The 25777-nt window shown below is 40.7% G+C and overlaps 1 long non-coding RNA gene across 1 annotated transcript in view; it reads right to left on the bottom strand.

Moving 5' to 3' along the window:
• Positions 1-13489: 13489 nt before the first annotated feature.
• LOC131402047 (uncharacterized) overlaps positions 13490-25777 on the bottom strand; it is a 50547-nt gene continuing 38259 nt past the window's right edge. Inside the window, exon 6 of the long non-coding RNA XR_009218215.1 lies at positions 13490-13539. This is a non-coding gene — a long non-coding RNA (uncharacterized LOC131402047). The remainder of the gene's footprint in view (positions 13540-25777) is intronic.

Genomic DNA, 25777 nt, shown 5'->3' with positions numbered 1-25777 from the left:
GTATAAAAGGTCTCATTAGAGTATGTTCCCTAGAGCTACTGGCAAGCAGAGTTCAGCAGAAGTGCTCTTTCAATACATTGGATAGAAACCTGAGTGTAGACTATTAACAGCTTATTTGTGATATCAGTCATGTGTCCTTAGTGAGATTACCTCATATATTTATGTGTGACATCACTCCCATTGTTATGAGTGACATCGCACCAATAGTGTGACATCACTCCCATTGCTATCTGTGACATGAGTGACATGTAACTTGTAACATCACACCCATTGTGTTCATGTGATATCATACCCTATGTTATGCGTGATGTGACACACTTGGCTATGGGTAACATCACACCCCTTGTGTGTGTGTAACAACATCCTCCTTGCGTGTCACATCTCATCAATTGTGAATGACATCAACCTTGTCATATGATATCAAACCATTAGTATGTGTGGTGTCACTCCCAGTATTATGTATGACATCACACCAATTGAGTGTGGCATCACCCTCATAGTGTTTGACATCACTCCACTGGTGTGTGACATGGCTCATATTTTGTGTCTGACATCACTCCAATCCTTCTGTGTGACATCACACCCATTTTGGTACATCACACACTTTGAGCAGGATAAAACTAGGTTAGCCTGTCACCTCTCTCAAATTGTGTGATATCACTCCCGTTGTGTGAGGGAAGTCATTTTGTTAACTTTGAGATGACATCCACAGTTTTGTATGAAATCATTCCCAGCTTTCTGTGAAGTCTCTCACATTTTACTCTGACTTATATCCCTATTTGTGTTTTATGTAACTCTCATTGTTATGTGTGAATTCACACTCATTTTCCTTAGAGATACCACTCCAAATGTCCGTGACATCACCAGATTGGTGTGTGCTTTCACACACTTTGTGTGTCTGACCTCACTCAATTTGTGTGTCACATCACACCAGTGGTGTACTTGTGATAGGGCTCACATTTGTGTGTGAAAACACACCCATTGATATGTCTGACACCATTCACTTTTTGGTTACATAAGACACATTTTTATGTATGACATCACACGTATTATGAGCGTGACAATATGTACAGATATTGACATCATACCAATTACGTGTGACATGAATGCAATTTAGCATATGAAATCGCTATTGTTACGTGTGATGTCACTCCCAATATTCTGTGTGACGTCACACTAATTCTCGAGGACATCACTCTACTAGTGTTCTGATATCACTCTCATGGTGTTTCTGTGACTTCACTCATATATTTCGAGTGATATCTGTCTTTTATTTGAGACTACATGCCTCTTGTGTTTACGACATCACACCAATAGTGTGACATCACTGACACATGTGTGTGACATTAGTCACGAGTCATCTGCTATATTACTCACATGTTTCTGTGTGACATCACTCACATTATGTGTGACATCATATGAATTGTGTGACAACACTCCCACTGCTATGTGTAGCATCATTGTGTCCCTTTTGACATAAATCACATTTTATAGTGTGACATCACTCCCATTGTGTGCATGTGATATCACTCCCATCATTATGCGTGACGTGACACACACGGTTATGGGTGACATCACCCCACTTGTGTGTGTAACAACATCCTCATCTTGTGTCACATCATATCAATTGTGTGCGACATCAACCTTAATTAGCATATGATATCCCAACCGTTATTATGTTGGTGTCACTCCCAGTATTATGTATAACATCACACCAGTTGAGTATGACATCACTGTGATACTGTGTTTGACATGACTCCAATGTTGCGCTTGTGACATCGTTCACTTTTTGTGCGTGACATCACTGCAGTCGTTATGTGCGACATCACACCCTTTTTTGGACATCACATAACTTGATTGTGATAACACGAGGATAGCCAGTCACATCTCACAAATTGTGTGATATCACTCCCATTGTGTGTGACGGCAGTCATATTACTCAGTGTGATGTGACTTCCGCTCTTATGTATGAAATAACATCCAGTTTTCTGTGAAATCTCTCACATTTTACTCTGACTTAAATCCCACCTTTGTGTATTGTGTAACTCTCAATTTGTGTGAATTCACACTCATTATCGTGAGAGACACCACCTGCATTGTCTGTGACTTCACCACGTTGGTGTCTGCCTTCACAGACATTGTGTGTCTGACATCACTCAATGTATGTGTGACATCACACCAATGTTGTAGGTGTGACAAGGCTCACGCTTGTGTATGAAAACACACCCACTGATATGTGTGACACCATTCACCTTTTTTGTGACATAATTCACATTTTTATGTATGACATCACACCCATTGTGTGTGACAATATTCACATATGTTGAAATCAAACCAATTGTGTGTGAGTTAGGGTTAGTGTTAGCATTAGTTTTAGGGTTTGTGTTAGGGTTAAGGTTAGGGATAGAGCTAGGCTTAGGGTTAGGAGTGGGGCTAGGGCTAAGGTTGGGTTAGCATTAGTGTTAGGGTTATGGCTAGCGATAGGTTTAGGGTTAGGGTTAGAGTTAGGCTTGTGGCTAAGGTTATGTCTAAGGCTAGGTTTAGGGTTAGGGCTAAGGCTAGGGCTAAGGCTAGGTTTAGGGTTATTGGCAGGGTTAGCGTTAAAACCAGGAGTTGGGTTAGGGCTACAGTTAGGGTTAGGGCTAGGCTTAGGGCCCGTGTTAGGGTTCCGGTTCTGGTTAGGATTAGAGTTAGGGTTAGGGTTACGGTTAGGTTTAGTGTTAGGGCTAGGGCTAAGCTTAGAGTTAGGATTAGGGTTAGGGTTATTGTTATGGTTACTGCAAGGGCTAGGGTTAGGGCTAAGGTTAGTGTTATTATTAGGGTTAGTGCTAGGGTTAGTCTTAGGGTTATTGTTGGGTTTATGGCTAAGACTAGGCTTAGGCTTAGGTTTAGTGCTAGGGTTAGGGCTAGGGCTAGTGTTAATTCTAGGGTTATTGTTAGGGCTAGTGTAAGCCTAGTGTTAGGTGTAGAGCTAGGGTTATTCCTAGGGTTACGGCTAGGGTTAGGGTTAGGGCTAGGGTTAGGGGTATTGTTATGGTTAGGATTAGTGTTACTGCTAGGGCTAGGCTTATGGCTAAGGTTAGTGTTATGGTCAGGGTTACTGCTAGGGTTAGCGTTAGGGTTATGGTTGGGGTTATAGCTAGGGCTAGGGTTCAGATCCCAGGCGTACACTGATGACCACTTCTCTGGCTATGCTGAGGGTGCGTCCCACATACAGCACCTAGAAGGATGTGTAACTATGGCATACAACTATCTACTGGGGCTTTGGGGGAAAAAAGGAGGGGGATTGGCAATAAATGTTAGCTCAGAGCCAGTCTTCCTCAGCAAAAAGAGGAGGATTAGCACAGATGTTAGCTCAGGGCTGATCTTCCTCACACACGCACAAAAAAAGTCTTGGGTCAAGGTTTGGGCTAGGGTTACAGTTAGAAGTAGATTTAGGTTTAGGGTAAGGGCTACAGTTAGGGTTAGGGTTAGTTTTAGGGTTAGTTTTATGGCTATGGCTAGGGTTAGGGTTAAGTTTAGTGTTAGTTTTAGGTTTATAGCTATGGTTAGGGTTAGGGCTAGGCATTTGTTTAGGGTTAGTCTCAGTGGTAGTGTTAGGGCTAGGTTTAAGGTTACATATAGTGGTACGGTTACAGTTAGCATAAGTTTTAAGATTAGAGTTAGTCGTAGGGATAGAAGTGGGGTTGGAATCAGGTTAGGGTTAGGGTTAGATTTGGGGTTAGTGTTAGGGTTAGTGTAATGGTTAAGGTTAGGGCTAGGGACAAGGCTAAGTTTAGGGTTATGACTAGTGTTGTAGTTAGTGTTAGAACTAGGCCTAGGGTTAGGATGAGAACTAAGACTAGGATTAGTGTAAAGGTTAGGATTAGGGTTGGGTTATGCTTGGTGTTAGGAGTAAGATAAGCGTTTGGTTAGGTTTAGGTTTAGGGGAGGGGTTGGTGTAGGGGTAGTGTTAGGGTTAGTGTTGCGTTAGGGTTAGGGTTAAAGATAAGGTTATGGCTAAGGATATGGTGAGAATTAAGGTTCAGTTTAGGGTTAGGGTTAAGTTTGATTTAGGTGTAGGGGCAGGGGTAGAGGTACGGATAGTGTTGGGCTAGATTTAAGGGTATGGGTAGTAGTAGGGGTAGGTGTTAGGCTAGTGTTTGGGTTAGGGGAGGGGTAGAGGTAGGATTGGGGTTAGGGTTTGTGTTAGACTTATGCCTAGGGCTAAGTTTAGGGTTAGGTCTCGTGTTGGGTTATGGTTATGGTTATGGTGAGAGTTAGGGGTAGGTTTAGCGTTAGAGTTGGGGTTAGGACTAGAGTTCAGGTTAGGGCAATGGTTAGAGTTAGGGCTAATGTTAGGCCTAGATTTATGCATAGTGTTAGGACCAGAGTTAGGGTGGGTTAGTATAAGAGTTTGGGTTAGGGGTAGTTTTAGGTCTTCGGTTAAATTTAGTGCTACGTTAGAGTTACAGTTAAGCTTAGTGTTTGGTTTAGGGCTAGGGTTAGGGTTAGGGCTAGGCTTATGTCTAGGCTTAGAATTAGGGTTAGGACTAGGGCTAGAGTTGGGTTTAAGGCTATGGTTAATGTGCTAGTGTTAGAGTTAGCGTTATGGCCAGGGCTATGGAAAGGGCTAGGGGTATCATTCGGGCTAGGCCTAAGTCCATAGTTATGGTTAGGGTTAGAGTTAGGGCTAGAGCTAGGGTTAGGGTTAGGGATATGGTCATGTCTGGGGCTAAGTTTAGGGTCAGGTCTAGGGCTGGGATTTGTGTTAGGGTTAGGGCTTGTGTAGAGTGTTACAGTTAGGTGTAGCTTTAGGGTTACCGCTAGTGGTAGCTTTAGGGTTAGTGTTATATGTAAGCGCTAGCATTTTGGTTTAGCCTAGCGTTAGGCTTAGCAATTGGGTTAGGGTTAGGGCTGATGTTAGTGTTAGGGTTAGGTTTAAGAGTAGGTTTAGTGTTAGGGTTATCATTATGTTTAGGGTTTGGATGTGGCTGAGGGTTAGGAATAGGGTTAGGGTTAGGGCAAGGGTTTGATTTAGGACTCTGTCTAGGATTAGGGTTAGGCTTAGGGTTAGGGTTATGGTTGGGTTAGAGTAAGGGTTGGTGTTAGGGTTAGGTTTAGGGCTATGACTAAGGTCTGGGGTAGTGGTATGTGTTGGCTTAGGGCTAGGATTAAGGTTTGGGTTAGGGTAGGGCTAGGGTTAGTGTTAGATTTAGGGTTAGGTTTAGGGTTATGTTTAGGGCTAGGGCTAGAGCCAGGGTTAGGGTTGAGGATAGCATTAGGTCTACAGTAAGCGTTATTTTAAGGCTATGGCTAGGATTATGATAGGGATAAGGTCACAGTTAGGGTTAAGTTTACGGTTAAAGATGGGGTAAAGTTCGGTGTGGGGGAGGTCTAGTGATAGTGTTATGGTTAATATTGGTGTTTGTGCTAGCGTTAGGGTCCTGCAAATGACTAGTGTTGGGGTAGGGTTAGGCTTAGGCTTCGGATTGGGTTAGGGTTTGGGTAGATGTAGAGGTGTAGAGATAGGGCTAAGATTAGTGTTAGGGTTAAGGATAGGGTTAGGGTTAGGTTTTGGTTTTGGTTAGAGTTAGTTTATGGAGAGAAGGATGAGTAGGGTTGGGGTTAAGTTTGCGTTAAGTTTAGGGTTCTGATTAGGGTTTTGGTTCGGATTAGAGTTAGGGTTAAGGTTAGGCTTAAGGTTCGGATTAGGGTTTGTGTACTGGTTTGGTTTAGGATTCCAAACAGCAATCTGTACCAAATGTTGTTTAGGTATTATGTGATCCTTACTAGCTGGAAGGAAGGGAGATGGGGCATGAAGTTATTTCCAGGAATGGGTGCTAGACATGATTTGGCTCAGTTCTACTCTGGATTCCCTGTTCTATACAAATTAGTTCCCAAGGTTAAGTATAGGGTTAGGGTTAGGTTTTGGTTAAGGTTAGAGTTAGTTTTATGGAGAGAAGCAGGGTTAGGGTTGGAGTTAGGGTTGCGTTAGCCTTAGGTTTAAGATTAGGGTTAGGGCTAGGTTTGTATTAGTGTTAGGGGTATTGTTAGGATTAGAGTTAAGGTTAGTGTTAGCCTTAGTGTTTAGAGTTAGTGTACTAGAGTTAACATAGGGCTAGTGTTAAGGTTAAAGTTTGGGCCAGTGCTAGGTTTAGACGTAGGCTTATGGTTATGGCTAGTGTAAGGTCTGGGTTTTAGGGCTAGGGTTAGGGCTAGGATTAGTTTCAGTTGTAGGTTGTGTTAGGGTTAGATATAGGGCAAGGGGTAGGGGTAGGGTTACAGTTAGGGTGAGTGCTAAGACTAGGACTAGGTTTAGTGTTAGGGATAGGGCTAGTGCCAGGGTTAGGGTTAAGACTAGGACTATGGTCAGTGATGGGGATAGGCTTAGGCTTAGTGCTAGTTCTTGGATTATTTTTAGGGTTAATGTTAATGTTTGGATTGAGGTTGAGTTGCGGTAAGGGTCAGGTATAGGGTTAGTGGTAGGCATAGGTTTAGTATAGGGGTAAGTTTAGGCTAAGATTTAGGGTTAAGGTAAAGGATAATGTTATGTCTACGGCTACGGTTAGGGTTAGGTTTAGAGTTAGGGCTATGGTGAGAATTAGGCTTCACGGTCGGATTAATGTTAGCATTAGTTTTAGGGCTAGGGTTGGGGTTTGTATCATGAACACAAATCCAACTTTAGCTCTAACGATAAACCTATCCCAAACCCTAAAACTAGCCCTAGCCCTAACCCTAATCATATGCCTACCCCTAAAACTCACTGTAATGGTAACCCTAACCCACTGTAACTCTAACCCTAACTTTAAACCTAGTCCTAGCACTAGCCCTAACAGTAACCCTAACACTAGCATAACCTTAACGCTAACCCAAACCAAAACCCTATGCCTACTCCTACACTTTCCATTGTCCCAACCCTAAGGCACACCCAACACTAACGTCAGACTTAACCCTAATCATACCCCTAGCCCTAACCTCAAAACCAACCCCATCCCTAACCATAAAAATAAATCTACTTATAAACCTAAAAGGAAACCTAACACTAAATGTAATAACTAAACATAGCCCTAAGCCCAGCCTTAATGATAATCTTGCCATAACACTACGCCTAACACTACTCCCACCCCTAACCTTCACCCTAACCCTACATGTAATGCAACCTTAACCCTAACACTAGCCCTTGCTGTAGCCCTAAACCAGTCCTAACACAAACAGTAGCCCTATTCCTAATCCTACCCCTACGGCTAAACCTAACCTTAACTGAATCTCAAACCACCTCCCCTAACTCTAAGAGTAACCATAACACTAATCCTAGCCCTAGCCCTGAACATAACCCAGCCCTAGCCCTAACTCTAACCCTAGCCCTAAGCAACAGTAACCCTAACCCCAACGGTAACCCTCACCCTAACCCTAAGATTAACCTTGACCCTAACCTTCACCTAGTCCTAGACCTGATGCTAACACTAGCCCTAGCCCAAACCTTAATGCTTGACCAAGCCTTAGACATAACCCGAACCTTAGCATTAACCCTAGCTATGGCCCTAACCCTTACATTAACCCTAACCCTTACCTTAGTCCTAACCAACAATAATCCTAATCCTAACTGGAACACCAAGCCTACTCCTTGCCCTGGACCTAACCCTAAAACAGTCCTAAACCTGACCCTAACCCTGGCTCTAGAACGAACCGTAAACTTTCACCAAGCTGTAGACCTAACCCTAACCTTAACACTAACACTAGCAATGGCCCTAACCCTGACCATAAAACTAAACCTATCCCTTACCCTAACCCAAAGCCTAACCCTAATACTAACCCGCACCCTAACCCTAACCCAAACCATAACAAGAACTGTATCTCTGACCCGAACACGAGCCCTAACTCTAACCTGAACCCTAAGCCTAACCCTAACCTGAACTCTAACCTTAAATCAAACCCGAACCCAAATACTAACCCTAACCCGAACCCTAACCCTAACCTCACCCTAACCCGAACTCTTACCCTAACCCTAAAACTAACCGTAAACCTAAACCAAACCTTAGCCTTAACACAAGCAACGACTAACCCGAGCACTAGCCCTAACCCTAACACGAACCCTATCCCTAAGCCTAACTCTAAACCAAATCCTAACCCGAACCAAATTGTAACCGTAACCGAAAGCATAACCCCAACCTAATGCTAAACCTAACCTGAACCTGAACCTGAACCGTAAAGCTAAGCCTAATGTTAACCCTAATCCTAACACGAACCCTAACCCTAACCCTAACCCAAAGCCTAAACCTACCCTAACCCCAACCCGAATCCCGAAACCGAACTGGAACCATAAACCTAATCTGAACACTAACTCTAATCCTACACTTAACCGTAACCCTAATCCGAAATCAAACCCTCACACTTGCCCTAACCCTAACCCTAACAGTAACCTTAGCCCTAACCCTAACCCCAAACCTAACACTAACCATAAACTGAATCCTAATACGAACCCTAACATTAAGCCTAAGTTGAACCCTAACCAGAACCCTAGCAATAACCGTTACTGTAACCATAACTTTAACCCTAAACCGAACCCGAACCCTAATTTTAATGTGAACCTTAACTCTAATCTGAACCCTAACCCTAACCCCAGCCCTGACATTAGCCTAACCTGAAGCCTAACTCTAACAGTTACCCTAACCAGAATCCTTTCCAGAAAGCTAACACTAAGCATAACCTGAACCTTAAATTTAACCCTAATCTTAACCCTAAACATAAGTAGAATGCGAAGCCGAACCCAAATGCTAATTCTAACCCTAAACCTAATCCTAACACTGATCCAAGCCCTAACGTTAACACTACCGCAATCCTAACCCGAACCCTAACACTAACCATAACCCTAACCCTACCACTAGCACTAACATGAACCCTAAACCTAAAACTAATGCTAACTTTAAGCCTACCCAGAACCCAAACCCCAACAATAACCTATCCTCAACTTAACCTTAACCTAACTCGAATACACACCTCAACAATACTCCTAAACCTAACCCGACCCCTAAACCAATCCCTAACTTGAACTCAAACCAAACCCTAACCTGAAACATAACCTGAACCCGTACCGTAACCCTAACCTAAAACCTAACTCAAACTCAAACTCGAACCCTAAACCTAACCCTGACCCTAAATTTAACCTAAGCTTAAAACTAACCTAGCCCACAAAACATAACACTAACTCAAACCCTAACACAAACCATAACCCGAAACTAATCCTAACCCGAACCCGAACTCTAACACTAACCCAATCAAGGACCCTATCAGGAACCCTAACTCTAACCGAACACTAAGTCTAATCCTAACCCTAAACTAAACACTAACCCTAAACCCTAACACTAACCCTAACCCTAAATAAAACAGGCGCCCGTACCCTAACCCTAACACTAACAGACCCATAACCCTAGCCCTAACACCAACCCGAACTCTAACACTAATCTGAAACCTAAACGTAACTGTAAACTGAACCCTAACCCTAACCCTCATCCTAACACTAACCATAAACGAATCCTAACACGAACACAAAACTTAAACCTAACTGGAACCCAAACATAAGCCTAACCCAACCCTAACAGTAACCCCAACCCTAACACTAGCCTGAAACCTCATACTAATCCTAACTATAACCATAACCTGAACCCTAACCCTAACCTAAACCCAACCCAACCATAACCATAAACCTAGCCCTAACCCAGAGCCTAACCATAACCCAATCACTAACAGTAACCCTAACCCAAAGCAGAACCCAAATTCTAACTTTAAACCTAACCCGAACCCTAAACCTAACCCTAACCCTAATGCTAACGCTAACCCAACACAATCTTAACCCTAACCCTAACCTTAATTCTAACCCTCGACTTTACCCTAATATGAAACCTAACGTTAAGCATAACCCGTACCGGAACCCTAACCCGGACCCTAAGCCTAATGCTAACCAGAACACTAGCTCTAACACTAAGCTGCACCCTAACCTTAACCCTAAACTGAACCCTAAGCCTAGACCTAACCCTAACCCTAACCCTAACCCGAATCCTAAACCTAATCCTAAACATAATCCCGACCCTAACCCTAACCCTAACAATAACCCTAACGCTCAACTGAACCCTAACCCTAACCCTAACTCGAAACCAACCCTAACTTGAAACCTAGCCATAAACCTAACATGAACCCTACCGCTAATCCTAACCCTAACCTGAAACCTAATTCTAATCATAATCTGAACACTAATTCTAACACTAACCCTAACCCTAAACCTAACTCAACCCAATAATATCTCTAAGCCTAAGCCTAACACAAAATTTAACGTTAACCATAACCATAACCAAAACCCAAACTCTAAGCCTAACACTAACCCTAAACCTAACTGTACACCGAACCTTAGCCGTACCTTAACCCGACCCTAACACTAACTTCAATCCCATCTTGAGCCTGAAACAGTGCCCTAACCCTAATCCGAATCGTAATCCCAAACCTAACACTAACTCTCACCCTAATCTTCACCCGAACTCTAACCCTAACCCTAACCCGAACCCAAACCTAACCCGAACCCTAGTCCTAACCCTAACCTGAAACCTACTGCTAATCCTAACCCTAACACGAACCTGAAATCTAACCCTAACCCTAATCTGAACACTAACTCTAAGACTAAACATAACCCTAAACCTAACATGAACCCTAATAGTAAACCTAACCCGAACCCAACCCTAACCTTAACCTAACTCTAATCCTAACCCTAACACTAACTCTAACCATAACCCTAAGCCAAAACCTAACCCTAACGATAAACTTAACCTAAACCCTGACCGTAACCATAATGCTAACTTGAACACGAAAAATAACCCGAATCCGAACCCAAATGCTAAACCTAACCCTAACTCGAACCCAAACCCAACCTGAACCCAGCCCTATCCCTTATCCAAAACTAACCCCAACCCTAAGCCTAAAGCTAACCCGAACCCTAACCCTAACCCGAACCCCAACCCAAACCCTGACTCTTACCCTAAACTTAACCCTCACCCTAAAACTAACACAAACTCAAAGCCTAATCCGACACTAACACTAACCCCAATGAGAACCCAAACCCTAACCCTAATCCTAATACAAACACTAACATCACCCTAAACCTTAACATAACCCTAACAGTAACCCTAATCCTAACCGTCCCAATAAGCAAAACATAACCGTAACCCTAACCGGAAATTGAACTTGAACCCTAGCTGTAACCATAACCCGAAAACAATCCTGACCTTAAACCTAACCCTAAACTTAACATGAACATTAACCCTAACCCTATCAGAAATCCTAGCACTAACTGTAACCCTAAACATAACCATAATCTTAGCTCGAGTCTAACCCTAACCCTAACCCGATCCCGAACCTGAATCCTAACACTAACCCTCATTCGAACACTAGACTTAACACTAAAACTAAACATTTCCCTAACCCTAACCCTATTGCTAACCCTAACCTTAACCTGAGCCCTAAACATATTTCTAACCCTAAATCTAACCCTAACCCTAATCCAAAACCAAGGCTAACCCTAACCCTAGCCCTAAATCGAACCCTAACACTAACCATAACCCTAATTCGAAACCAAAACCTAAACCTAAACCTAACCTTAACCATAACCCGAACCCAACCCTAACCCTAAGCCTAACCCTAGTCCTACCCTAACCCTAACCCTAACAAGAAACCTAACGCGAAAGCTAAGCCTTTTTCGAACCCAAAACTTAATCATAACACTAATCCGAATATTAACCCTAAACCTCAGCCTAACCCTAACCCGAACCCTAACCTGAATCTTAACCCTAACAAGAACCCTAACTCGAACCTGAACCCTAACACTAACCTGAAGACTAACCCAACCCTAACTCTAAGCCTAAACCAATACCGAAACCAAGCTCTAACCCTGACACTAACCCGAAAACTAACACAAACACTGAACCTAACCCTAACCCTAATGCTAACTCGAACCCAAACACTAACCCCAACACTAAACTGAACCTGACCACTGATCCTAACCATAAGCCTGACCCTAAACTCAAACCCTAACTGTGCACGTAAAACAAACATGTACCAAACCCAAACCCTAACCCTACCCAGAACGATAAACCGAATGCTAAACCTAACCCTAACCCCAACAGTAACAGAAATGCTAACCCTAACACTAACTTGATCATAACCCTACGCTAACTGAACCCTAACCCTAACCTGAAATCTAACCCGAACCTGGCAATCAACCTTAACCCTAACCCCAACCCGAACCTAAACTCAACCATACCATTAACATGAATCATAACACTATCCCTAACCAGAACCATAAACCTAACCTTAACCCTAAACATATACCTAAACATAAACCTAACACTACCTCGAAAACTAAACCTAGCCCTAAAACTGACATTAACCGGAAACCAAACATAACACTAACGTAAGACTAACAGTAGCCCAGGCCATGGCTCTGGGGAGAAAAGCATGATGGAGGACACGAGTGAGGCCTTCTGCCTGAGTGCAGAGGAGCCACGCAGAGGGTGACGGGAAGGCCAGCTCAGTTCGCCTACTTTGTCCAGAGGTGTTTGGCCGGCCAGCCGGCCCAGTCTCCTGGGACAGGCCACTTTCAGAGGGAGAAGTTCCGCACGAAAGAGACTTGAGGCCCGCAGCCAAGTTTTCTGGGGCGAGTGCTAGGCCTCGACAGAAGAGGAAGCAGCCTGGCAACCTGTGTGCCAGACCTGAGATCAGCCGGCCTCCCACACCCTGGTCCATGCCCTGCCCAAGCCTACCTCCATCGATGGAGGAGGATGGGGTTGGCACCTGTGATTGGAGATAGTCATTAGAGACTTAACTTGGAGTTGTAGTCAAAGAGCATAACATAAGAGCACTGAGCTTGGGCTGAGCCATATATCAGCTTCTTAACCTGGGTGAGTATTCTATCCACTGTACCCAGTCTCTTCATCTATAAAATGGTTAAAACATCAACATTTACTACGTCGGGATATTTTCAGGGTCCTGTGAGTTAATGTATGTTCAAGCACAGAATTTACATTCAAAGTGCAGTCCTTGGTTCAGTAGAAGTGTTTGTTGCTGTTATTATAATTATCATTATTTCATGTCCTTATCTTCTTCGTGAGTTTCCTGTAAAACCAACCATGATCCACGGTGACAGCACTTTTATTCCAGGTCCCTGCTTAAAGGCCTGCAGAGGGAGCCTCCTGCTCATAACCTCCTGTTTTTATCCCAGTCTCTGGAGGGATGCATTTACCTCTTCTTCTTTGCACTGAGGCACTGACTGGGGGCCCACACCCAAACCTGCATGTCCTCCTTTTAATATCCGATGCTTTTGAAACACTGCTTAGTGTTCACTTGGTGGACTATACTCCCTGACATGAACAATGCACGGGAAAGAGCATGTAGAAAACATTGATGCATGTAGGGCTCTGAGTTTACCATAACACAGAGTACAGTTGATCAAGGGCCAAGGTAGTGTTCCTTAACGCAAAGATCTTCAGAGATGAGGGTGTTCTAATGTGACACCACCTAAACATAGAGCAAACACATAAAAGCATATGTAGTTTTAAAAGGGAAAGCACACAAGTAAAAGAATTGATCCCGTTAGATAGACTATTCTATTTGTTTATGTATCTAATTACTGATAGGAAATAGCCAGGTATAGAGACAGTAGCATTGATCAATTTCATAGAGAATTCTTTTAACAGTTGTTCATAACTTGTGTTTGACATCATTGATTAGGGTAATATTTTCATCTTTTCCTTTCCTAGTGTCTCCATCATTCTCAACTTGTCCAAGACATATATTCCTATTATCCTCTAAAATTTTAGGGAAATTTTAAAAAATTATGACACATTTTAAGTTGTTGATTTTGTATATTGGAGGAGCACTAGATTGCAAGTGAATTAGTGATAATGAGAGTTTTAGTTTGGTAAAAGATGGTAGTTGGAATTGATACCAGGATGTTTATAAACCAGTTTTTGCTTCATTATTGGACATAGTTTTCAAAATGCCAGAGCCAGTAATTTTTAATATAATAACTTGTCTCATTTTAAAATATGTGTTCTTGGAGAGGGTGATGGAGGTAAGTAGAAAATAATTTAATGTAGTGACTTGTTTTTCTCCAATTGATCTGTTATAAACCCAAAAGCCATATAACATTCTTTTGTCCAAATGTCCTGATGGCACTTTCTTAACTTTTCTTGCTGTGACTCTAGTAATCTAGGGTCATGCCACCTGCTCTCTCCTAGTCAAGATTACAGTTCTAAGAGTGACATTGTCAATAATATAATGACGAATTTGCACACAGTCTACTATTTTCTAAAGTGCATATATATCAATTGCAAACTTTGATAACATAATTGTTAAGGAATGAAGTATTTGCAATGAACTTAACAACTGATTGCTACACATTATTGGGTAGTGACATCATGGTTAAAAGCATTATTTGCAACATGTGGCCCCTTTCAATTTTATTTTAAAGGAAAGGGTTCAATGACTTTTTTCTTTTTGAAGAAGAAAGACTTGCATTTCCATTTTAGGAAATTGAGAACTTGTTTTTTGCCTTTCCTTTGTCTTCAGCTCTTCTTTATACTGGTTACTAATTCACATGTCCAGTTACTTCAGATTCATGGTGCTACTTCCTCTGCCTTTTTCATGGATCTCACTTTAATTTTTCCATAACCCCTTCTGTGAAACAGGTTTCTCTCCATGTTCATATGTCAAGAAAGGAACCGACTCTCCTTTATGTGAACTTGGAGACAGAGGCCAAGGTGAAGCCTCAGTGACCCTCCCCACCAGTGAGCTGCAGAAGGGCTGCAGATTCCTGTGAATCTTTTGCTTCCCTCCTGGCTCCCTACATAGTTGGCATTTTCTGCAGGGAGGAGCCCAGCTTGTTACAATTGAATTGTTGAAGTCTCTAGAAGCCGGCTGAAGGATAAGACTGGCTAGAAAGGACATCAGCAAGCACTGTGCTCCAAAATCTGGTGGCAAAAAGCATGAAGAAGAAGAAAACCTTTCCATTTATCTCATTTTCTCTTTATCTTCTCTCCCTTCCTTTTCCTTTCCTTAGATGGTACAAAGCCTGTCCACCCCCCATGATGGTTATTTTTTTCCTCAAATCCCCAGTACATAGCTATATATCTTAGTTGTAGGTCAACCCATGGTGGTTCTTTCCCTGGAGTCTGACGGCAGTTTATTCATATCTCTTTCATTCATATTATCTCTGTAGTCTAATTTATCTGTTTACACATATCTGTCTTCCTTGTGGACCCCCAACATTTCAAGACCATTGGGCACATAGTATATACTTAAGTATTTGAGTGAATCAATGAAGATCTTTTGTTCAATAAGATCTAAATAAATACAATACATAGTCAGCACATGAATGCAAGCATTTGAGAGAGAGTTTTGTGTCTGCTGAAGCAGGCTGTGTTGCAGTTTAGGGGCTCATTGCCAAGATTACTCAAGAGATTGAGGCAAAATCAAAGAGATAATTAACTTGAGTTTTAAAATTCATGGAGAACAGGAGCAGGCTGTCTAGGTGTGAATCGGGACTTGATCATTCTTGTTGCATCTTTTGAAAATCCAGTCGCGTATCTTTCTATGGAAATGTGACTAGCCAAGAGAGTGAACAGAAGACTGGCTTTTAGAAAGGCAATTTTGTCACAGGAAGTCCTGGAGAAAAATATATGAAAGGAGAGCTGGTAGAAACATGGCAGAAACGTTTTGTGTAGAAACCCTAAAAATTGGGTTTACATGCTGTCTGAAAGAATTGTAACCCAACTTTCCTACAATATAGATTTGAGCAGCTTTTAAATATCTAGGAATACAAAAGGATTACAAAGGGAAATAGATCAAACTGAAAGGAATTTAGGACTGAACAGTGCAATGAAGCTGAATTAAGCCAGCGCACTGAAATGTGTTTCAGAAGGACCTGCAGTATTTAAAGGTAGTCGGAAATGTATCTCTCAGGTTTAAAGTAGAAAGAGAAATGGGAAGAATTCTCGATCATCTCATGTCCATGAGATGAAAAGCAGCAGTCTCTCAGAGAAGCAAAAGTTTTCTGGCCTCTAATATCGCAAAAAATTGTTTTGAATGGTGCCTAATGAAGGAGATTCTGTGTGATGTAATGCAAATACAGTATCATCAACTCATTCCCAAGTTTAGTTCAAACACTTTAGGACATGTTCAATTGAGGTAGTGCACACATTCTATAAGGGACCAAGGAAGAGGTTGACAGCATTCTCTCTCAGCTAGTCACTTGACCAAGGGAGAAAATATTCTTGAACACATTGACCACATCTCCTAAAGATAATGCCCTATTTTGAATTTTTCTTTTTGTAAACTCAGCCTGCATTTCCCCTTACATATGCAAGCTAAAGGCTGTGTGTAGACATCCTTCATTGGCAATGAGGAACAGATCCATACTATTAAATAATCAAATAAGCAGACCACACGGTTGGCCCCTTTTAGGAAAATGACAGGTTTAAGCCCACCTTCATTTTTGGAAGGACATAGTATACCAGAATTAAAATATCAACCATTTATTATGCAGCTAATCATAAGTCATGTTATTTAAATGAAATATAATGAATTCTTCCTCTCTTAAGTTGACTAGATTTTAGTCAAACTAATGTATAATTTTATATAAGTGCATTTTTACTTAAAATGTAAAATTCTTTAGAGGCCAGTTCATTCAGTATTAGAGGCATATTTTGTGTATTTTGGTGTGATTTTATTTATTTTCCTTCATAGCAGAGAGGCACATCCTAGTCTTTTTCTTGCTGACCTCTCTCTACAAGATAAAACTCATCCAAGTTTATTTTGTTTTATAAGACATAGGCTTACTTTGTGATGATAAAAAGATCATTTCTGAAACACATTTGCAACTGTGGGCAGCCCAGAATTTTAGATTATGCTCAGAATTTTTGTGATGTAACTTCAAAAAAGATGGAACATTTAAAGTTTTGCCAGGAAAGTTTTCTCCTACTTTGCTTCACAGTAATTAAAAAAAAACAAAAAAAAAACAGATTAGTTTCTTAATTCTTCAGAAGGATGAGTGAAGGAGTTGGCAGGTTTAAATGTATCCTTGAGAGAGCTCTCTCTGGGTTACTCTTTTAAAACAACCATCCCAGTTGATGAATATTTAGTGGGGACTCCGTCAGTGCCAGAGCTGAGAGAGGCAGTTCCCAAAGCTCCAGCAGGTGCTGGGAGAGGAGAGCACTGGTAACCAGTGCCGTCCGAGTTTGGATGAAGCCTGGTCAATCTCAGGATGTTAGAACTGAGTGGAGTTCTCAAATGTAGTCCAGTGACTATAGAACTGAGCCCTGCTCAGAAGCCAGTTGACCTGTCATTCGCTCTGAGCATGGTGTCTTCCCTCTGCTCGTGCCACTTTCTGCTATTTCTCATGTTACTCCTGACTCTTTCTCTTTCCTACACGTTCTTTCATCTTTTTTCTCTCTTTCTGACTTTTACTCTCTATTATAGTCCTTCTCCTTAGCATTTTTTCCTCTGTCTCTTATTGTTCTCATTCATTTTTTTTTATTTTATAGTACAGTTTGATGTAGTACAGTTTTATTTTGATGTACAGTTACTCTGTACATCACTTTCATCTTAAAATCATGACCCTCTACAACTCCTATACTTCAGCTAGCTATTTTGAAGAGAGTATTTTGAGAAATTTCTCTTAGATGTTATAACATACTGATTCAAAGAAATAAAAACTATCACGAAAGGGATGGGGATGGAGAAGGAATTCACTTCAGGTAGCCATGGAATTAGACAGAGGGAAACTGGGAGCTTAGGTGTGGGTGTTCAAAATATTTTCTGATACATCTTTGTAGTTCATTGTTGTGGTAAACTGCACACAGTCTTATTTACTGTTGGAGCCCACAAGTTTGCTCCTCTGGGCAGATCAGCAGGTCTCAGCCTATGGAAAAGAAACTAGGAACACTGCATGCATTTCTAATGTAAAGAACTGTTAGTGTACCACCAGGAGACACTTTGGGCTCTTCCCTGCACTATCTGAATAGAAAAAGAGGAAGAGAACCTTTGCTCTATCTGCACAAAGCCAGGACATTATCTTGAGTTTGAGAGGATTTGGAGGTGACTGAAAACAAAAGTGTTCCCAAGTTTGGATTTGCTTTAACAAGAACTATTGGCTGGCTTTGATGTTAAAAGTCTTTATTCAAAATTGGCTACCTCTAGTCCTAAGTTCAGAGTGGAGATTTGTCAGTATAAGAGAGAAGAATCCCTTTTTGATTAAGTCAGAGAAATACAGTATTTGGGAGAATGGTTATATTTGAAGGCCACTTGTTAATATTCTGTTGCCACAGTGAAATCTGTTGGTAAGTGACTACTTCATGCTATTCTCAATGATTTCTGTTTGAAAGACATACTGAGCTTGATAAATAAATGGCAAGCAATAGGATATATTGGAAGATATGAAGAAGCAAATTTGGGCCGGCCCCATGGCTTAGCAGTTAAGTGCATGCGCTCTGCTACTGGTGGCCTGGGTTTGGATACCGGGCACGCACTGATGCACCGCTTCTCCAGCCATGCTGAAGCCGCGTCCCACATACAGCAACTAGAAGGATGTGAAGCTATGACATACAACTCTCTAGCGGGGCTTTGGGGGAAAAAAAATAAAAATAATTTGAAGAAGCCATTTGGGGTAAAGCTAATTCAGCCTGAATTTGTTTTTCCAAAATGGCTTGTCGCCTGCATTGTGTATCTGCTTTGCCATGTCCCAAAGAGAAGAGTAAATGCCCTTAAGATAAGACTGTAACTTCCCCCTCATTGGCATTTCCTTAAGGATAAGCATTTCTCCCTAGGCTAGGATTTGATTGCTGCAATCATCCTGTGACCACCCAGCTCCAGACAACTGATCTGACACCAGCCACGCCCATCGAGACAGCAGATCTGCTCCCCCGCTGTGTCCATCAATAGCTGTTCTGGTAGGGCTGATCTCGTGGCTATTGTAAAAAGGACAATGCAATCACATGTGATACATGCTCTTTGACGGTATATAACTGCTCTGTACACCCCACTTCTTTGGTGCCCTTCTTTCCTTAGGGAAGGAAGATCACAGACTGTCGTCCTCAAAAGTTGGCTCTTAATAAACGCCCAACAATTTTGATTTATAGATTGATTATGGATTATTTACGTCGACAAGCTGATGTGCAGGAAATAGTAAAGGCACAGTGGTATCCGTGTTGCCTGACATAAAATCTTTCCTCCCTCTTACCCTTCCCAGGATACACACTCTTCATGGTGGCACCTACTTCCTTGGTGTGATCATTCTTCTGATCACTCCTTTCCTTCCCTTTTACAATTACTCAACAAATATTTAAACACCTACTGTATGCCAGTCTTGGGATACACTAAGTAAAAAAATTTCTACAAAATCTCTGTCTTCACAGAGTTTGTTTTTGTTGGGTAAGAGAGATAATGGATAAGTAGGCAGACAAGTGAATTACATAGTCTATTGTGTGATGACCTGTGTCAAGAAGAAGGTAAGTCACAGGCAATGGGGAGAGCTAGAGAGCGAGTAGGTTGCTACTTTAATTAGAGAGCCCAGGGAGGCTGAAGCAAGGCCCAGAGGGAAGGGACAGAGCAGGAGGACATGCAGATATCCCAGCACTGCAGAGATGCTGTGGAGGAACTGTGACTCGGATGTTGTTGGGCAGCAAGAAGCCAGTGGGGCTGGAACACAGTGAGTAAGAGGGGAAAGACAGAGAAGTTTTGAGACTCCAGGGAGGGTGAGCAGATTAAAGAAGGCCCCTGGGCCCATCCTAACTGTGCTGTAAGTGAAATGAAAACTTTCAATGTCATTTAACTATACGTTATACAATTTAAGTAGTAAATACCTTTTGTTTTTCTATAGCCTTGTCACTTACATCAACTAAAATGCTGCTAAATTGGGAATGTCTAAATTATTCCAAGGAGTTTCTGCTGTATCTTGTCAGGCATCTGCTATGCACAACAGTCAGGGGTGGGACTGATGTGACAGTCAGGAGACAAACTCTAGTCTTCAGGTTGCCACCAACTGCTTGTGTTATGTCTCATCTGTAAAACGTGGAGGACGGAAAAGATGAGTGGTTTTCAGACTCCCATCAATGGATCACTGGGGATTCCTGAAGGCTCTTGTTTTTTTTTGTTTGTTTGTTTGTTTTTGTGAAGAAGGTCTGCCCTGAGCTAACATCTGCCACTCCTCCTCTTTTTGCTGAGGAAGACTGGCACTGGGCTAACATCCATGCCCATCTTCCTCCACTTTATATAGGATGTCGTCACAGCATGGCTTGACAAGCGGTGCGTTGGCATGCTCCCAGGATGCGAACCAGTGAACCCTGGGCCCCCGAAGCGGAGCGCGTGCACTTAACCACTTGTGCCACCGGGCTGGCCCCCAAGACTCTTTGGTTTTTTTCTTATGTTTACAAACTTTGATGCAAGCTTCACTTAGAAGAAAGTGTCCCCTAGCTTTAAAAGGATTCCTGGACTTGGTTATCTCTTAAGTTTTCCAGTATGAAGAATTTGCAGTCTCACAGACTCCCAAAGGACAGACAAAAGGAGCAAGATCCGTTTTTCCCGAGTGTCTACTGTGACAGGGCTGATTGTCTCTCATTCAAACCAGAAGGTGATTTGCCAATAGTGAAATATAGCATTTGAGAGCCCGTGCTTCAAGATGGCTGAGTTGTCGCCCATCATTGTACAGACTTACGCAAAGTGAATAATATAAAAACTGAATGTCTTAGCAGGTACTTTCTGGCACAAAACAGAAACTAGCAATTGAGAAAATTAATTATGATTGATGTCTGTCAATAAGGGCATAGGGCTATTCTAATTTCAAAAGTCATTAATGGCATGAGTGTTAGTCACTGTACATATTAAATATATTGAAAAGCAGTCATGTTCTCATAACACAGAATTATAACGGGAAGATAAACTGGATGTTTTAGGTACTTATGGTTAAAGATATATTTTGTTTAGTTTGGTTTTCTGATTGAGGAAATGAGAAAATTTATTTTTTAATATATTGACTATCTTCTTCCTTTCCAACCTAGTATCTCAATGTGCTATTTTGGAAACTCTGAAAAAAAATGTTCAGATGCTGTTCAACCGGTAAGAAGATCTTGTTAGGATGTCGAATCCTTTTCTCTCTTATTTGTCATAAAATTGTGACAGACTCTCATTTATCTTCCTGTCTGCCCAGGTGGCTAGGCCACCTTGTTTCTCTAGGCCTGCAGGGGAATCCAGTCAGGTGGAAGGGGATGTTTTCCTCCACTTAGACTTTGCAGAGAAAATCAGCCTTGAAGTGGAACTGAGCACATGCTTTTCAGAAGCTGCATCATTCTCTACCCAACCAGAGCATTGGGCCTGACAACAGCTGGATCCAGCAGAAAACTGGACACTTTAGGAGATGTCATGTGGAGATCTGCCTGGCTGGACTAATAGTCACATGGATATGATTTTTAAAAAAATCTCTCAGAGCTTTTCTAAAATCAAATAATATTCTTAAGTTGCTTTAGTAGATGAAACACTAGTTAGTGTCTTTTTAATTTCCACAGAAGCTTTTTTTGCTGTTACTAAAGAAGCAAAATATTATGTCTTTTTTCTTGTTACCAAAATGAACTTGCTATTAAAAAAAAGAAACCTGCAAGAAAGGAAACACTCATATGGAATAGAAATTGTGGGTAGCAATTGCTACTTTTTTATATAAAATCATCTGTTTTATTTATTTACACTTTCTCTTAACTGTGCTTTTGAAAATAACTTAGTATTAGAAATTACTAGTAAGAAGAGAGTGTGCTCTCTTGAGTGTTTTCCAGTAGAAGTCAGGCGACTCAGACCTAAGTTCTAGGCCCAGGTCTGTTTCTGGTTAGTGTGTGACAACGTACTTAGGCTCTCTGGAACGTAGTATTCCTCTCTGTGAAATTAAAGAATTTGATGATTTTTGAGAACTTTTTGAAATATTAAATGACTTCTCTTTTTAAAAGCAGAAAGATCCTTCTCAAACTTACAAATTATCAAAAAATTTTTGTGACCTTTCACTTACCAAGAACAATTGGTGTCCCTTCAATTATACTGATTGAAAATAAAGATCATAAAAGTATAAATTTGGTAATCTAATAAATGATTTAGCATAAAAATGAGCCAGAAAAAACTTTATGATCAATCAAGATATTACATTATGAAAGTATTACTGTTTGTTACAGTATATAAAATTATGACACTAAAATAGTATCTTTTTGCTGTTTGTACGTTTATATTGTTACTCATGTATTACTATTCACCCTATTAAGTTTTACAAGTAATAAAATGTCTTGAAAGGAAAAAACAATAAAGCAGCAGCCCTGCATTACACATGAAAGTTGTGCTCTCTTCCTCTGGAGGGAAAATGAGGATACCACATTGGTCGAGTAGTTCATTTTGTAATCCACTGGTGCCTTTCAAAAATATAGCTATTATTGTAAGAGTAAAGACATTCTTACGAATAGTGCCATAAAACTGGTTTTCCAGCTTCTTTTTGTCAGAGCTGAGACCAATATCAGACTGGGGCACTTGAAGAGGCATGCTCGACTCAGCTGAGGGTGATTTAATTACTACGAGATGATTAGCCAATAGTGAAAAAGATGGAGAAAGATTAAAAATAGGTAAAAGGAAATAAAGTTGGAAATAATTGAGAAAAATATCTTAATGCCTTCAAAATATCCTCTCAATTTTATAGCAGTTTTTTTTTTTTGAGGCACGACTCCAATAGTATGATAGATTTTTCTAAATCCTTATCTCCAAGGCATATATTGCTGAATTCTTCATTATATATAATAATGCCAAAGTAAACCTGGACAAAAGTATTCTGTACTATCGATAAGGAAAAAACATGTACAAAATTGCTCTATATATTAAGATTCCAGCTGTAATAGTCAAGATATATATTCATGTGTGTAAAATTATAATAATTTTCTATTTGTCTCGGGCTGTGAACCCTGGTAATAAGCCGAATACCTGGAGAACTAGGTGATTTAAAACACCTGATGTTACAGCTTGGCCATTCAAGGGTGAAATAGATCAATTTAAATTTCATACCTTCTCCTTGTAGCCAGTGAAGTGTCTGGAAGACAGAAAACATATAAAATTAACTGACAGTTAACAGTATTTGGAGTCAGTTGAGGTTAAGCACTCAACAATGATGTCCCTTACTTCAGGAGCCATTGACTCTTTGTCATAAGTTTATTTTATACACGGGTTCTCTTCTTAGATGAAGTGTGTATGTTTCATAGAAGAAAGTGAAGGAGAATTAACTATCAATCTACTGTGCACCGGTTCCTTTACTGTATTACCTTATGCAATTCTTACAGTAATCCTTTAAAGTAACTGTTATAATTCATATTTAACCGATAAAGAAAACCATGTTTACAAAATTAATCAAGGGTAAGAGGGAAGATCTGAACATCAGTCTGTTGGGTTTATGCCTCATATTCTCTCCACTGTGATAAAAATAGTGCTTCACCATGGGTACTCACCATCTGGCTATTTAATACCGGCTCCTGCCAACAGCATTGGATGAGATGAGATGAGAAGTTTATTTCCAAAGTTATTCAATTATATTTAAACTGTACTATTTGTGAGTCAGATGTCAAGACATGTTTTAAAGACATAGAGAACTGATTAATTCACATACACATTTTTCAGGTTTACTATAACTTTCGTATGCCACAACGTGTCAACTTTGTGTCAACTTTACCAACTTTAGTGCTTCACTGTTTTTTTAAAAACTCAGAATCTCACTTTTCATGTAAAGCACCTTGCTGTTCTCTTCTTAGTCGCTAGATGGCAGTGCTGTATCTCTGTAAATTACCACTGCAGCAGGAAACGAGAGGCCTTAAGCCAGTTTGCTCTGTACAAATGATGGACATAGGAGGACTTCTGGTCCATCAAGGCTGCCTGTGTTATTGGGTGGACGTAATGGGGATGTCCAGGACTGCTTTGTCAGAGGCAGGAAACAGAGTCAGAAAACATCCTCCAAGTTCTTCTTCAGATGTGAGTTCAGGCACCTGTCCTCTCACCTGAGCACACCGGAGTTTATTGAATGTGTTCTGACTCTTACTCTCTCCCTGTACTTAATAAGTCTGGGAACTCCATACCCCTAGAAAAAACACAGGACTCATAAAACCTTTTCTCAACTAAACGGAGTTGAGGGCTATGGTGTTGCCTGAGAGTCTGATGCTTAAAGAAAATACAGCTGGTGCTCAGGCGGAAGGAAAGAGTGTCAGCCACTCCTGGAGGGCTTTTATTGATGCTCCCATGGAATGAGCAAGTTTAAAATAAAACCACGTTGCTTAAACCTCACTAACTCATTGTTTTATTTTCAAGAAATATGCTCTGAAAATCTGCTATGTCTAAAAAACCATTTCATAAAACTGAAACCATTCTGTTTATTATTCTCTGGCATTTGAAATACTATTAAAACTGTAAATTCTCTAGCATTCTACAATATACAAATTGGCAAATATCAATTATATTCTCTAAAAATCTTTGCTCCCATGTTGAAGATTAATATATGGTAGATTAACATATGGTTACCACTCAGTTTTTAAGTCATTTTTTGTTTTTGAAATTACGTATAAAATTTGTGTTTTGGAGTATTTTCCTAAAACTCAACAACTTTCTGATATAAATGGACTAGATGAAAGGTAACTAAAATGAATTTTGACCTTTAAAACTTTAGCTTTGGGGAGACTGCCCCGTGGCTTAGAGGTTAAGTGCTTGCGCTCCGCTGCTGGCGACCCGGGTTCGGATCCTGGGTGCACACTGACGCATTGATTCTCGAGCCATGCTGAGGCTGCGTCCCACGTACAGCAAGTGGAAGGATGTGCAGCATGACATACAACTATCTACTGGGGCTTTGGAGGTAAAAATAAATAAATAAAATTATAAAACTCTAGCTTTGTGTAAGAATTGATAATATCAGGCAGCTGAAAGTTGGGTCTCTCCACATTATGATATTTATTAATTGTGAATAGCCACATCTATTACAAAGTGCTGAAAAATAAAAAGAAATTAAACAATATCAACACTCTCTTATTCCACATGTTGTATAGTTTATAAGCAAGTAAATTCTCAAAGGTCAGAAAAATGCTTATGATTTCAGATAACTGTTAAAATACTATCTCATTCCAGTTTTAGCCTCATTTGAAATTGACTTAAAACTCTTCCCTTAGGATCCTGCTCTGATCAGTGCCCCCAGGTCCCCTCAGCCTCATTTGATTGCAAACTTATCTGAGGAATTGAATATTCTTTTCCATTTCTTCTCTTTAAGATATCTGTGATACTGCCTTTTATACAGTGACCACTTGGTACAATTTATTATTAGATTCAGAAACATGTTTGTTTAGGAACAAATCAAGGCAACAGATGTGAGGAATGTGGGGTCACCTAGCTGATGGTGTTCGAGGGATTCCTCATGTGAGTCTTGGCATAGAAAAGTTTAAAGAGTAAAGCAGCGTTGGTCAGATCAAAAGTGTGGGGTGAACATAATTCTGAAGGAATAATGATGGAGAGGTAAATACAAAAAGCCACTTGAATTACATTGGAATGTATTAGACACATCAAAGGGCTGGGAAAAAACATTGTTTAATGTAAGTTATTTTTAAACTCTAAGTCAAACAGTAACATGAATTTACATGGTAATTATAAACCACAAAATAACAATTCACAAGACAAGTAAACAACTAAAGTAGAAACCAGAGTAAGAAAAACAGAGGCT

The sequence above is a fragment of the Diceros bicornis genome (assembly GCF_020826845.1).
Source record: "Diceros bicornis minor isolate mBicDic1 chromosome 3 unlocalized genomic scaffold, mDicBic1.mat.cur SUPER_3_unloc_2, whole genome shotgun sequence".
Lineage (NCBI taxonomy): Eukaryota > Metazoa > Chordata > Mammalia > Perissodactyla > Rhinocerotidae > Diceros > Diceros bicornis.
This window is presented reverse-complemented; position numbering and strand designations above follow the sequence as displayed.